The sequence below is a fragment of the Vulpes lagopus genome, chromosome 20 (assembly GCF_018345385.1).
Source record: "Vulpes lagopus strain Blue_001 chromosome 20, ASM1834538v1, whole genome shotgun sequence".
Classification (NCBI taxonomy): domain Eukaryota; kingdom Metazoa; phylum Chordata; class Mammalia; order Carnivora; family Canidae; genus Vulpes; species Vulpes lagopus.
Window position 1 is genome coordinate 6638447 of NC_054843.1, and position 13436 is coordinate 6651882.

General features: G+C 46.9%; 1 protein-coding gene across 5 annotated transcripts in view; it reads left to right on the forward strand.

The window, feature by feature from the left end:
* Window positions 1-13436, forward strand: part of ERG (ETS transcription factor ERG) — a 174789-nt gene that overhangs the window by 116892 nt on the left and 44461 nt on the right. The gene's annotated exons all lie outside the window — the stretch shown is intronic.

The following is a 13436-nucleotide window of genomic DNA, read 5'->3' on the forward strand; positions in this document are numbered from 1 at the left end:
GGCTGGCATGTCTACTTCATATGTCCTCCACCGCCCCCACCCTCCTCTGTCCCTTCTCTTACTGCACACTGTTTCTTCTCATCGTTCTTATATTTAAAGCCCAGCTCTGATGGCATGCATGAGTATCCACTTTCCTGAGTTTGTCACGATAATGCCACTGTCGCATAGAATGTATTATCAGATGCAGAACAACAGTCCCTGAGACTCAAAAACATTTAATCCGATGGGGGTTTGAAAAGTAAAGTTGATTTCAAGTATGGTATAATGCCCCATATTTATTCAGAAAGAATATAAAATCTCAAGACAAGAAGGGGATAATTTCTTTTTTTCCCCCCCAAGGATTTATTTATTCGTTTGAGAGAGTAAGAGAAAAACAGCACAAGCAGGGGCAGCGGCAGGGGGGAAGGGAGAGAGAGAATCTCAAGTGTACTTGCTGCTGAGTGCAGGGCTCGAGGTGGGCACCATCCCAGGACTCTGAGATCACGACCTGAGCTGAAACCAAAGGTCAGACATTTAACCAACTGAGCCACCCAGGCGTACCTGGGTAATTTCTTTTAAATGTTGCACGGTCTGACACGGAGTCGTAAGAACGGCTCACATTTGTTAGTGCTCTATCACGTACAAAACGCTTTCATATTTATCAGTCCTCCAAGCAGCCCTGTGAGGAATGCTTGTCCCCATACCATGGAAGAGGGAACTGAGGCTCACGCATTTTCTGGCTAACCCAAGATCACAGCTTAAAGCAACTGGATTCAAACCAGGAGTGTTTGACTCCACACCCAGTGAGTGCATTTTCCACCTTATTGCAATATATATTATATATATGTATATATATATATTATATATGTATATATAATATATATTGCAATATATTGCTAAATGCGATTTTTATAATTGTTTTATAAGTGCTGGAAACCTTTGCATCAGCTTGTAGTTGATGAAGGGCCCAAGTCACCGTACCTTAGCAAGAATGCTGAGGGGAGGCTGACATGCCAGACAGGGAGACTGCAGATGTCAGAGCTTTCCTTGGCTCCAAGAAGTCCGTTCCCTCCATGCATCTAGCTGCTTCTGCAAAATGAGAATGATAACTCTGCTGTTGAATCTTGCTATGATGCTGGTCCTTTAAATGGAGTTCAAGCCAAGGCAGGCCCAGCAAGGCAGTAAGTGGCTCCTTGAGTCCCGAGAGGATGGAAAGAGCTCAGTAGGAAATGCCAAAGGGTTCAGGGGAGCAGAGTCCCAGCTAGTTGATGGTTACGTGCCCGTATTTCACAGGTAAACCTATCTATCTGATAGAATGTTCCCAGGGTTCATTAACTGGTCATCGTGCTGTGAGCGCTGAGAGTACTTAGCACTTCTTCTTCCAAGTCTAGTTTCTACCTGCAGGGAATCCACCAGTGTGTGTGTGTGTGTGTGTGTGTGTGTGTGTGTGTGTCTGTGTCTGTGTCTATGTCTGTGTGTTAGAGAAAGACTGTGTTAGACCTTGCGTGTGGGAGAGAGTGGGAGAGAACACTTCGGACAGAGGGTGCTGAGGTGATTCCAGGCAGGTCTGCGCAGAGTGAGCCAGGTCCAGGCCCTTATTTCTGGAGCATGGCCTACGACCAGCTCTAGGAATTGCCAGCGTGGATTTAGCAGCCTCGGGAGGAGACCAAGCAAGGAGTCGAGGATGGTGTCAGAGAAGCGAAACCTTCTCTTGTTCTCATTCTACTATTCCTGAGTTTAGCAGAACATGTAAATAGAAGAAGCCTGGTGTCTTGCAGAAGAAGTGGCCACTATTTCCTTTGAGGCAGGCTTGTGTTTCCCATCCGTAGCCAGTGTCCATTTGCCACCTGGCTGGGCCGTGCGCCAGCCTTCTCAACCTGAGGAGGTCCCCACAGGGATTCAGGACAGGAACAATGAGCCTAGCCCAGGGGCTGGGTCCTCAAGAAGGACGGGGCTCCCAGGAAGCTTCTTCCATATTCCTCAGGCCAGCTGACTAAGGGAGGCCCTTTGGGGGTTCCTTTCAGGAGCAAAGGTGGGTCTATTTTCTGTGAAATGCAATCGTTTTTGGAGGAACCGATCAGTTTTCTTGTGAAGGAACAATGGAAACCTTACTACCTTCCTCTCTTAGGCCCTCACAAAATTCTAGGATTGCTCAGAAGGTTCCCATCACAGAAATTTTGAAGGCAGTTCCAGCTTTTGAAGCCAACTGTGATGTGTTTTGGTGGTGGATACTGAGGGAATTCAGTCTCGTGATCCTTGTCTTCCTCTTGGATCCACGGTGGTATGATTGGCAGGTGCCGTCCGTGAAGAGAGCACAGATGACTGCATCTACCTTTGATCAAGGTTCATATGCTTCTTTGATGAAAAATGGCAGATCTGGTGTGAAATGGGGAGGGAGGGGCTTCAGTCACCTCCTAGGCTTTGTGGAGTTGAGCTCTGACGCAGGTATCTACTGGTCACCAAGTGACATCGTTACCCACCCCAATAAAGTGACATGTCTACTATAGAGACAAATCCAGTGCTCCTGTCCATCCTTGCCAGAGCCCAGTGTATCTGCTGGAGTTGAGTGTGGGGCCGGCCTGGTGTGTCTGTTGAATTGGCTCTTGTGGTTGTGTGGGCTCTCAAATGTGAGATCTGGAGGACAGGCTAGGCTGGCAGGCTGAAAACTCAAGCAGGAGTTGATGCTGCAGACTTTCTCTTCCTTAGGGAGAGCTGAGTTTTTGCTCTTTAGACCTTCAGTGGATTAGAAGAGGCCCACCCACATTATGAAGAATAATTGCCTTTATTTTATGTCAGTGGGTTATAGATGTTAACAGTATCTATGCAATATTATCACAGCAACACCTCGATTAGTGTTGGGTTAAGTCACTGGGTGTGGTGCCCTGACCAGATGGACACAGGAAACTGGCCATACCTGGTACTCCCAGACCCTGTGCTGGTCAGTGGTTGGTGAAGCCATTCCTTTCAGACTTCCTAACCAAGGTTCCCCGGGGGTGTCCAGTTCCTTGTCACTAAGGGGCTCAGCCTGGCCAGATGGGAAGTGGTAAGGGGGTGTTCATAATATCTGTAGTTCACTGGGACCTACCAGAGTACTGAGAGGTGGGTGGCCCAGCAGAGTCTGTGCTTCAGAGCATGCCAAGCTGCCAGGGGGGTTCATGGAGAAAGGGAATACTCAGAATCCCTCAGTGTAGCTAAGGCTTACTTCATCTAGAGCCCCAACAAGCAGACAGAAGATGGCTGTGGGTCAGACCTGCAGGGTTTTCTGACTCACTGCATGATACTTACACACATCAGTCCCAGCTCCGTAACAAGAGGACATGGCCCTGCAGTCACTCTGCCTTCATTCTGGAAACCTTGAATGGGCCTCTGGCTATATATCAGCTCTACCTAAGGTGTCAGGGGCAGAGGCAGCGCCATGGAGAACAGGAGTCCTGCCCTGCAGGTTTCATGGCAGAGTCAGTGTGGAGGAGGGCATGGGAACCAAGAAAAGGGGTGTAGCTCCTGAACATTCCCCCCACCCCCTGCCAAGCATCTTTCTGGAGGTAGTGGCCACCTCCCCACCACTCCCCTGACTGGAAGCCCCAGACCAGGTATGTCAGGGACTTTGGGACAGAAGCAAGAAAAGAAGTGTATGTCCTGGCCCCCAGCTCAGCAGCTTCTTCTAATTGTCATTGCTATGAGCTTTCATGCAGTGGACTTCTGAGGGGGCCACGTGCCTCTAGAAGTCAAATTCAAGGGGGAATTGACATAAGTCAAAACCCAGGCTTTGGCTGCAACATGTGAGCAGTTCCCTTTGCGGTCCTTCATTGCTCTTTGGTGAATATCCCCAAGTACAAGAGCACTCTGTAGCTGGGGTCTTGCCTGAATCTGACCCAGCTCCCTCTGACAGAACACCATCCTTGGGAATGGTCCTTTCTGACCCTCTCAGTCTGTTACCCTTGGAGGAAAAGGCCAAGTGCTTTGGGTAGAGGGAGGGACTTTGTTTCTTAACCAAATGATGGAATTCTACAAAACCTCAGCCCTTCTGGGCTCACAGGGTCCTGAAATGAAATATAAGTGGTGAAATGAAATCTGTTGCCATTATAATAGAGCTCTATAAAAAATAATAAAAGGAAAACAGGAGAGAAAGGAACCACTGCTTTGTGAGCCAACAGGGAAGTAATTGTGGGTTTGGCTTGGCTGCTGCTGTATCAGAGGGCACGGTTCTTGCAGACACTAATCTCACTGCACGCTGTGTAGACACAGGACATCATTTCTCAGCCTCAGTAGTCCATGGCCACCCTGCCTTCCCTCTTTCTTCACTCCAGCCTTACACACAAGATACCCCCAAGTGTTCACACGGTGGGGAAGTGTCTGTGCACAGTCAAACTTGAACCAGCTGTTTGCCCACACAGTACACACAAAGGTTCCTGCCAGTGGGGTTGCATGCTTGCCTGGCCTCCAGCAAACCCCCCGGTGATGACCTTAATTTATTGTGAGGTTGCTAAGGCTCAAGTCACTATAGACAGGCAATATGGGTGAGAAAAAGACACACACGCACACACGCATGCACACACACACACATGATTGCCTTAAATGAAAGGCAGTATTGTGTGCAAAGCAGCTGTTTGATGGCATCTGAGTATCTCTGACTCAGAGAGTCAGCCGGATCTCAGAAAGGCTGCATTGGACATCTCCTGCATCCTTCCATACATGAAAATCCCATGTAGCCCACCTGGAAGTAACAAATCCATGTAGGCCCCCCTGGAAGCTTATTGCACCTGGAACATAATGAATTTGGGTGCCATGCTGTGAATCCTGCCCCAGCCCAGTCCCCACACCACCTGGAGTCATTAACCTCTTGCTCGAGTTCAGTGAGGGCTCCCTGGTGTGGCAATTCTCACAGTGGAGCCCCAAGATCAGCAGCATCAGCACCAGCCGGGAGCTGTTAGACATGCACATTCTTGGGCCCTCCCCACACCTGCTGAATCCGACAAGACTCTGGGATGGAGCCCAGCACTCTCTGCTTTAATGAGCCTTCTGGGGATTCCTGTGCTCACCGATCTGAGAATCAGTGCTCTGTTGCAGGATTCAGGGAGATGAAAAATGAGTGGCCAGCAGAGTCTGGGAGAATGCAACGTGGAGAGGTTGGTCTGCTCCCGGGAGGTCCATCTGCCTGAGCCGAGGTGCGCCTCCCTCACCTCACACCATAGTGGGGTTTTACCTGCCTGAGCCTGTGTGGCTGGGAGGGGGAGACTGGGTCTTGCCCCTCTGTGTGGTCTGGCAGGAAGATTCACTGGGTGGGTAACTCCGGCCTAGAGTGAGATAGCAAGATGCTTTGGACATAATGTTTAATGAGCATGCCACCTGCAGTGTGATGACGACGACAGGAAAGGGGCTTATCTGATTGGTCCATCTTGACATCAGACATACTGGTTATGCCGGCAGTTGTTCATTCATGCAACAAGTATTTATTGAGCATCTACCCTGTGCAGTCACTGTTCTAGGTACCTGACATAGAGAGTCATAAAACACAAAAAAATATCTGCCCTGCTATATTCACTTTCTCCTGGGGGAAGATGGCCATTGAATCAGATAACCAATTAAAACATATAGCTGGTTAGATTACGGTAAATGTTAAGGAGAAAAATGAGGCAGGACAGAGGGTGGCCTGAGAACATTACCTCTAAGAAAGTGACATTTGAATAAAGCCCCAAAGGCAGTGAGGGAGACTGCCTCCTGGTTAAACAGCAGAATATTCCAGGAAAAGGAAGTGCTGAGTGCAAAGGCCCTGAGGTCAGGCTGAAGCTTTAGAGGACAATCGTGACTGACATTTAGTAACCCAAGCCACAAACAGGCAATGAGGTAAAGTGATTGTGGGCCTCACTCTGAGTGAGCTAGGAGACCCAACGGGGTGCTGTAGGCAAAAGTTGGGGGTGTGATTTAGCAGGATTTAGCAGGATCTCCCTGGCTCCGGTAGTGAAGTCGAGACCTGCTGAGAGGCCTCTGCAGGAATTAGGGTATGGGATGGTGGGGCCTCGGTGAGAGTGGTAGTGGTGGAGGGGTGGGGAGAATGATGGCATTCTGGATATATTTTGAAGGTAGAACTGATGTGCTTTGCTGCTGGGTTGAACCTACAGAGTAAGAAAGAGGGAAGTGGGGTGAATAAGGTCTGGGCCCCTCCAAGCATTGGGCGAGACCTTGAGGCCACACACTTAGCGCTCATAAACACCAGGCACAATGAGGGAGCCCTTGCCTCCTTGCCTGAGTTCAGTGGATCTTAATTCATTAAACCAGCAGTGGTCAACCACAGTGATTGTGCCTCAGGGCACATTTGGCAAAGTCTGCAGACATTTTTGTCACAACTGGGGGGCGTTCCTCACATTTAGTGGCTGGAGGCCAAAGATCCTGCTCAACATCCTATAATATACAAGAAAGGATCCCCCCACCCCCACCCCACTCCTTCCATCTCCAAAAGAATGGTCTGGCCCCAAATGTCAATAGTGCCCAAACTGAGAAAAACTTGTCCTAAATTAACATTTAATTGGCGTTTACATCATGCACTGTGTTAGCTGCTATGAAGATGAGTAAAAGAAGCTCATGGTCCCTCAAAGGTGAGGAATGTTCTGTGAAATCACGTGACAAGTTCAGAACAGAGGGATGTTCAGGGCTCAACCGTAGCAGGCATGACGGTGTGACCCAGACCTCCTGGGCATGAAACAGAGCATCCCAGATGAGCAACATTCATCAGTACCTCCACAGCATACTGTGATTTATTAATAGAATTTTAGTACACAGTATCTCCTCCAATTTCTTCATTAAATTTGTGAAATGGGGGATCCCTGGGTGGCGCAGCGGTTTGGCGCCTGCCTTTGGCCCAGGGCGCGATCCTGGAGACCCGGGATCGAATCCCACATCAGGCTCCGGTGCATGGAGCCTGCTTCTCCCTCTGCCTGTGTCTCTGCCTCTCTCTCTCTCTCTGTGTGACTATCATAAATAAATAAAAAAAAACAATAAATTTGTGAAATGGCATTATGATTATATCCCTTTTTTTGGGTGAAAAACATTGAGTCAGTATTTTCATAACTTGCTCACATCCACCTGTCGTAGGCCCTTTGACCCTAGGCCTGGGCTCCTCTCCTCTCCCTCAGGCTGCTTCCTTGAGCCAGACAGCTCTTCTGTGTTGGCAGGGACAGCGGCGCTTCCTCCAGATGACGGACGAGCCATGCATTCTGTCTCTTGTCCGAGAGGCATTACATCCACACCCTGACCATTTTGTTGTCTTGCAGAGAGTACACATTAAAAACCATTTACCTGCGTCTCATCTGAATTTATTACAGCAGGTCAAGTTACCCGCACTCACCTTCACATTACCTTCGTGAGATGTCTCCAAACAAAATCACATTTTAAAAATTGTAAGCGTGATGAAGAGACTTGCCATCCGAGCACATTGGTGGCTCCCAGTAAATACTCATTGGGCTGAAATGTAGAGTTCTCAGGATGGTGACGGCTCATGGACTCTGCATGTCGTCTGTGCTGAGCTTGCTGTGCCCAGCCTCTACCTACAGAATGGAATCTTGGCTGAAAGTCTTCGAATGCCGGGTTTCCTCCTTTTATATGCAGCACTCAGTATTTGGTATTTGAAAGTGGTTTGCTGGGCCTGCACTTTCTCCATGCCTTTCTACTTTGACTCCTCGACATTTGACTTAATATGTGTTTTCCTATATTTTCTGTAAGACTTCATGTATTATGTTAGGACTGTCACACCTGCAACAGCAATTGCATTTGCTTCTGTCTGCCTCAGGCTTCTGATGGCTCCTAATTAAGCTCGGCCTTCTTCCAAGGTGTGGGTGGCACGGTGTTGGAGACTGGTAAGCTGGTGAATTTTTCCGAAGGGTGATAGTGAGGTCAGTTAGTAATAGCTTGTCCTACTTGTAAGAGGCCTTGAGTCTTTATAGATGTCAGTTCCTTGGGCTGCAAAACTGAGACATGGCCTGACAGAATCTTACTCAGGGAAAAGTCAGGAGGGGACAAAGCCTCTGCTACTGCTTCTCTGTCTGGAGCAGACTTCTCCTCATCCCCTCTTTGCAGCAGACGCTCCTTGCTGTCTTTGCCATCTCTTGGGACGTCCAGTGGATGGGTTCCATTTTGTAGGGGAAGAGAGCCTAGGAGTCCTGCTCCCCATTATGACACACGGGAGTCCCATCAGGTCGCTGTGGGTGTTGGCAGAGGGACAGGGGGACTGCTTTGGCATACTCTGTCTCAAAAGTGAAATCATGTTGGTTAACCAGAATTTACATAGCCTGTTATGAAAATAAAAAATTGAAGCACCTTGGTGGCTATTTGGCTTAATTCGTTCCTCTCTGAGAAACGTGTTTTGAGCAAAGAATAAAAGAAACACACACACACACACACACACACACACACACACACACACACACCACTCACGAGGTAAAACATCCTGAGCATGTTTATAGAGATCTTAGTCTATAGAATATTTTATTTCCTAATGATGAGTCCCAAAAGGATGTATTTCTCCCCAGATTTCAAGATCTTGCTGATATCCATTCTCAAGCCATAAAGAGAAATAGAAACTTAAATAGTGAAATGCAGGGAAACTTCAAACCCCTTTCAGGGACAAAGAACTAACTGTTAGTGAGTTAGTGGTGACTTTTTTAATTAACTTAGTCTTCAGCTGCTTTGGAGAAGGGGAAGGGGACTGGACTGGAGGGAAGAGACTGGGATTCCAGGTGTAAGAGAACATATTTAGCAAGGGTAAAAATAACACACAGCTGTGAAGACAAACATCTACAGTTTCAGTTTGAGCGGGGAGCTCTCCATGAATCACTGCCGAGCTCCACCCGCTGCTCGGGCCATGGGGTCTGAAGCAGCTTTTCCACTGCCTCTGATTCAGAAATAAAACAGACCCACAAATTACCCCGGCGCTCTCCAGACAATCCCCTCCTTGTCTGGGGTCCTGAAAATACTTTTTGTGGTGCCTTACCTCAATTCATGCTATGAAACTCGATTAGGAGTTTGTTCGGTCGATTAGGACTAAGTATGTGCTTTTAGGGTTCTTAGGAGGAAAACCACCTGAGAAGGGTTTTTCGGTATTCGGGTTTGAGACAGGCCCGGAATGCATGCCCCAGCCAGCCTCCCACGGGCCCTCTCTCGGAACTGACCTCTTTGGGCTTTTAGGGCAGAGCTGCCAAAGAAAACCTTTGTATTTCTCTTACATAGCTTCATCACCCAATAAACTAAAAAGAACATTCGGGAAGATAGTGACATTCTGGTAAACAGGGATGAGCTGAAGACTGCACCATAGTAACATTAGCTTGCTTATCCACCTAAGAGTCAGGGTGATACAGAACACGGTCTTTGAGGGCAAGAGAATGTAGAGTGTGGGAGAGGGGGTTTCTGCACTCAAATGCAGACACCATGAGAACAGGGACGCCGATGTATTCCTAGCACCTGGGACAGGGCCTGGCTGAGAGACTTGCTCCATAAGTAGTGGTTAAAGGAGTGAATGAATTGAGGAGACCCAGGGCCAACAGGGAATCTGGGGAGTGTGGGTTTACCCAAAGGTGGGAAGGGCTTAGGATACACATAGCCAGCATGGGTTTGTATTTGTGGAAGATCAATCTGGAAGTTAAAGCTCAGGAACACTCCACCAGCATGAGGTGGAGAGCAAGATTGCAGACAGTGGTCTCTTTAAGTGCAAGAGGAATCCAGGCATGGGAAGAAGGATGGGTCTTGAAGAATAGGTAGATTTTCAAGAGGATTGTGGATTTGTCTCTACCCACTTCTAGAGGAAGTATATTGATTTTCCCAATTTGATTTTGACTTGCCTTGGACTTTTTCCTAAGACACTAGTGCCTCTGCTAACTCTTCTGAAGTGAGGGTGAATCACAGACTTCATGTGGCTAGTGAGCTCAGGATTGTCGCCTGGGGCTTCACTCAGCGACATTCTCAGATCAATGAGGTCCATTCAAGTGGTACAGACGACAGCGCAGGGCTGAGGCTCCATTTTTGTCAAGCTAATGGCCACGTCTGTGCCCTTCACTGCGGGCTCTTTCCATGATGGAATCTCCCCTGCTGTAAGCAGTCTCTGATGTGAGCAAACCAATGTCAGATGCCAAGTTTATTCTGTTTTTCAAAAACAAAGCCCCGACTTTAATTTCTCAGTACATTTTCACAGGTGTGTTACCCCTTTTAAAAATAAGGTATTATGTATAGGAACAGCTAAATGAAGCTTTTGTCTCAGGCTGTGTTCCACTTGATCTTAAAACCTGAGACTGCTTTTCTGATGGTCCAGCTTGTGTCCTGGTCCTCAGTTCTTGGGCCGACATTCAGGATCAGATTTATTGCTTGCTATGCCTCTTAGTGTGGGGACCTCTCATCTGACTCCCTCCAAGGCTCCCAGTGTGCAAGCCCGTCATCTCTGCAGAGCATGTACGGTACCGAGCACCTCAAGGGAGTCTTATGGGGGGAGCATTTGACATTCAACTGGAAATTGAGGTGATCAAAAAAAACCTAGACTAATCAAAATTCATGTGTATATCCACATCAACATGCCATCTTGGGCTTCTCCCTGGAGGCCCTGGCTTTGTACGTGGCTGCCACTGCTCAGCTCACATCTGCACATCTCTCCATGACTGCCTTCAGGGCCACTCCCAGGATATTCTTCTGAAAATACCCAACAGTAAATAAATGGAGTTTTCTGAGGGCCCATCCACTTATGTTGCATGTCCATGAGAGTGACTGCTCATGTGGAGTTACCAGGTGAAGTCCTAGAGTGTAGTGGTCAAGTACTTGGACTCAAGGGGCACCTGGGAGGCTCAGTGGTTGAGCGTCTGCCTTTGGCTCAGGGCATGATTCTGGGGTCCTGGGATCAAGTCCCACATCGGGCTACTGCAGGGAGCCTGCTTCTCCCTCTGCCTATATCTCTGCCTCTCTTTCTGTGTTTCTCATGAATAAATAAATAAAATCTTTAAAAAAGGTACTTGGACTCAGGATCCCAACAGCCTAGGTTCAAATCAACTGAGGTCTATAAACATTTGTTTGTCCACAATGCATTAGGCACTTTCAGAGGCAAATTTGAGTTTAAAACACAGAAATAGAAGATTGTGGAAACTGGAATATATAGCATTCCATCTCTCAAGATCCCTTCACCGATCTCTCTGGTTGGCCCATTCTTTCCAAAAGTGTCAAGAAATGGCAAGTATGAAGGACTAGCTAAGCATGTGCAATCTCTTGATTTCTGTAGCCAAAGCAGCTGAGATCTGTGTTCTTGGAGCCCCCTGCTTTGTCACCAGCTCCCAGGCACTGTGTGGAATGCTCTGGATTTGGGAAGGATATTGCTTGCTGTATCACCCACTTTTCTTCGGGAGAAGCCATGAGAGAAACTTCTGCTTCTGCTGAATAACTGGTTCATCTTGATGTGTCTGACACCTTGAATTATGACAGGATACATTTCCTTCTTTGCTTTGGCTAGTAGGAAGCTCAGAGATAAATTGGTGTCCTACTTCTAGCAGCTATAAAGAGTAAGCCTACTCAATGTGCTGATATTATGATTAATTATTTTTCTGCCTTACATTCCATTCACTTCAATCCTTTGATTATTCATGTTATCATTTTGTCTTGCATGTATTTTATAACTGTCTTATATTGCATGTCTTATATACAATCTTATAAATGACACACAGTTTGAGAAAGGGTAGGGGAAAATATATTGAAAACCACCACATATCCACATAAATATAACTCTAAAGTTACAGTGGAAAATGATGGAATCTCCTGTTTAGAAAAATGTTCACATAAACTGAACATTTGTTGGTCTAAGTAGCTTCTGGAAAGTCATGTCTGGGGGCTTGGGAATGGAGCCTCTTCTAACTCCTTGATTCTGAAACTGTATGAGAACCCTGTGGGGGGGTGGGTTCATGGTCATGTTCATGTTCATGGGGGGGGGGTTCATGTCTGCCTTCTCACCTGAATTTAAATTTAATGCAGTTCCAGTTTATTTGATATTCTTTGCCATGCCCTTTCACCATTAATTTGAAATACCAGTATGTCGTAAGAAGTCAGTGCTGGTTATCTCAGTTCACAGACTTTATTCTCCAAACACTGTTTATAAGTGATTCATTCCTTGAGGCTCAATAAAACAACTTAATTGGGCATGTGTCTCCAGTTACCTGAAGAAGGGCTCCATTGCCCCATCTTTTTATCATGTAGGTAGAATGGGCTTTCTGCACTACTTCTGTATTCCCCGGAGTGACCCCAATTACCCCACACCCCAGGGAGATCTGTGAGGTTGCTTCTGATACTGACCTCCTAAAGCTATGTGGCTCCAAGAGGATGGTACAGGAGTTGGGAAGTGATATGGTGCCCCAGCTGTTGTCCAGTGTCTTAGTGAAATTCTTCCCTCTGCACCAGCCTTCCCCCGCTGAGGTGACCTCAGCCCAGTGTGAGATTTCTCCTGCTCTGACAGAGGGGAGCAGGTGTCCTCTCAGCTCCTGGTCCCTCTCACCAATGCCACATTCTCTATGGGATTGCCAAGACCGGTGGTTTTCGGGTTACACATAAAACCCAGACTTGAAAATGTGCATTTGAGAATGTAGTTAAGACCTAGTAACTCTTTTTTTTTTTTTTAAAGATTTTATTTATTTATTTGAGAGAATGAGAGAGAGAGAGAGAGAGTACAAGCAGGGGGAGGGGCAGATGGAGAAGCAGACTTCCTGCTGAGGGTGGGGAACCCAACTCAGGACTTGATCCTGGATCCTGACCTGAGCCAAAGGCAAGCACTTAACTCACTGAGCCACCCAGGCACCCGAAGACACAGTAATTCTTAATTTATTTTATTTTATTGAGGTGAGAACACTTAATATGAGATCTACCCTTTCAACAAATTTTGAGATGTATATTATTATTGTTCACCATAGGTAGAATATTGGAGAACAGGTCTCGAGAGCTTTTTCATCTCGCTTGACTGAAATCTGATGCCTCTTGATTAGTATTAACTCCCCATTTCTCCCTCCCTGAGCTCTGAAAAACCACTTCAATTCCCTCAAATTGACCACATTAGACACCTCATGTAAATGGAATCCCATGCTATTTGTCCTTCTGTGACTGGCTTATGTCACTCAGTGTAATGTCCTCAAGGTTCATGCACAGCCATAGACTGTAGAATTTCCTTCTTTTAAAGGAAAATAGTATCCCACTATTGTATACACCACATTATCTTTATCCATTCACCCATTAGTGGACACATCACTTCCACGCCTTGATCATTGTGAATGAGTGTGCAGTGACTATAGTAGTGCTAATATCTCTTTGAAGTGTAGATTTCAGTTCTTTCAGATAAATATGCATAAATGAGATTGCTGGGTCATATGGTTGTCTTTTCTGAAGACTTTCAAGGAACCTCTATCCTGTGTCCCAATGCTGCACCATTTTGCATCCCCACCGAGGGCTCCAATTTC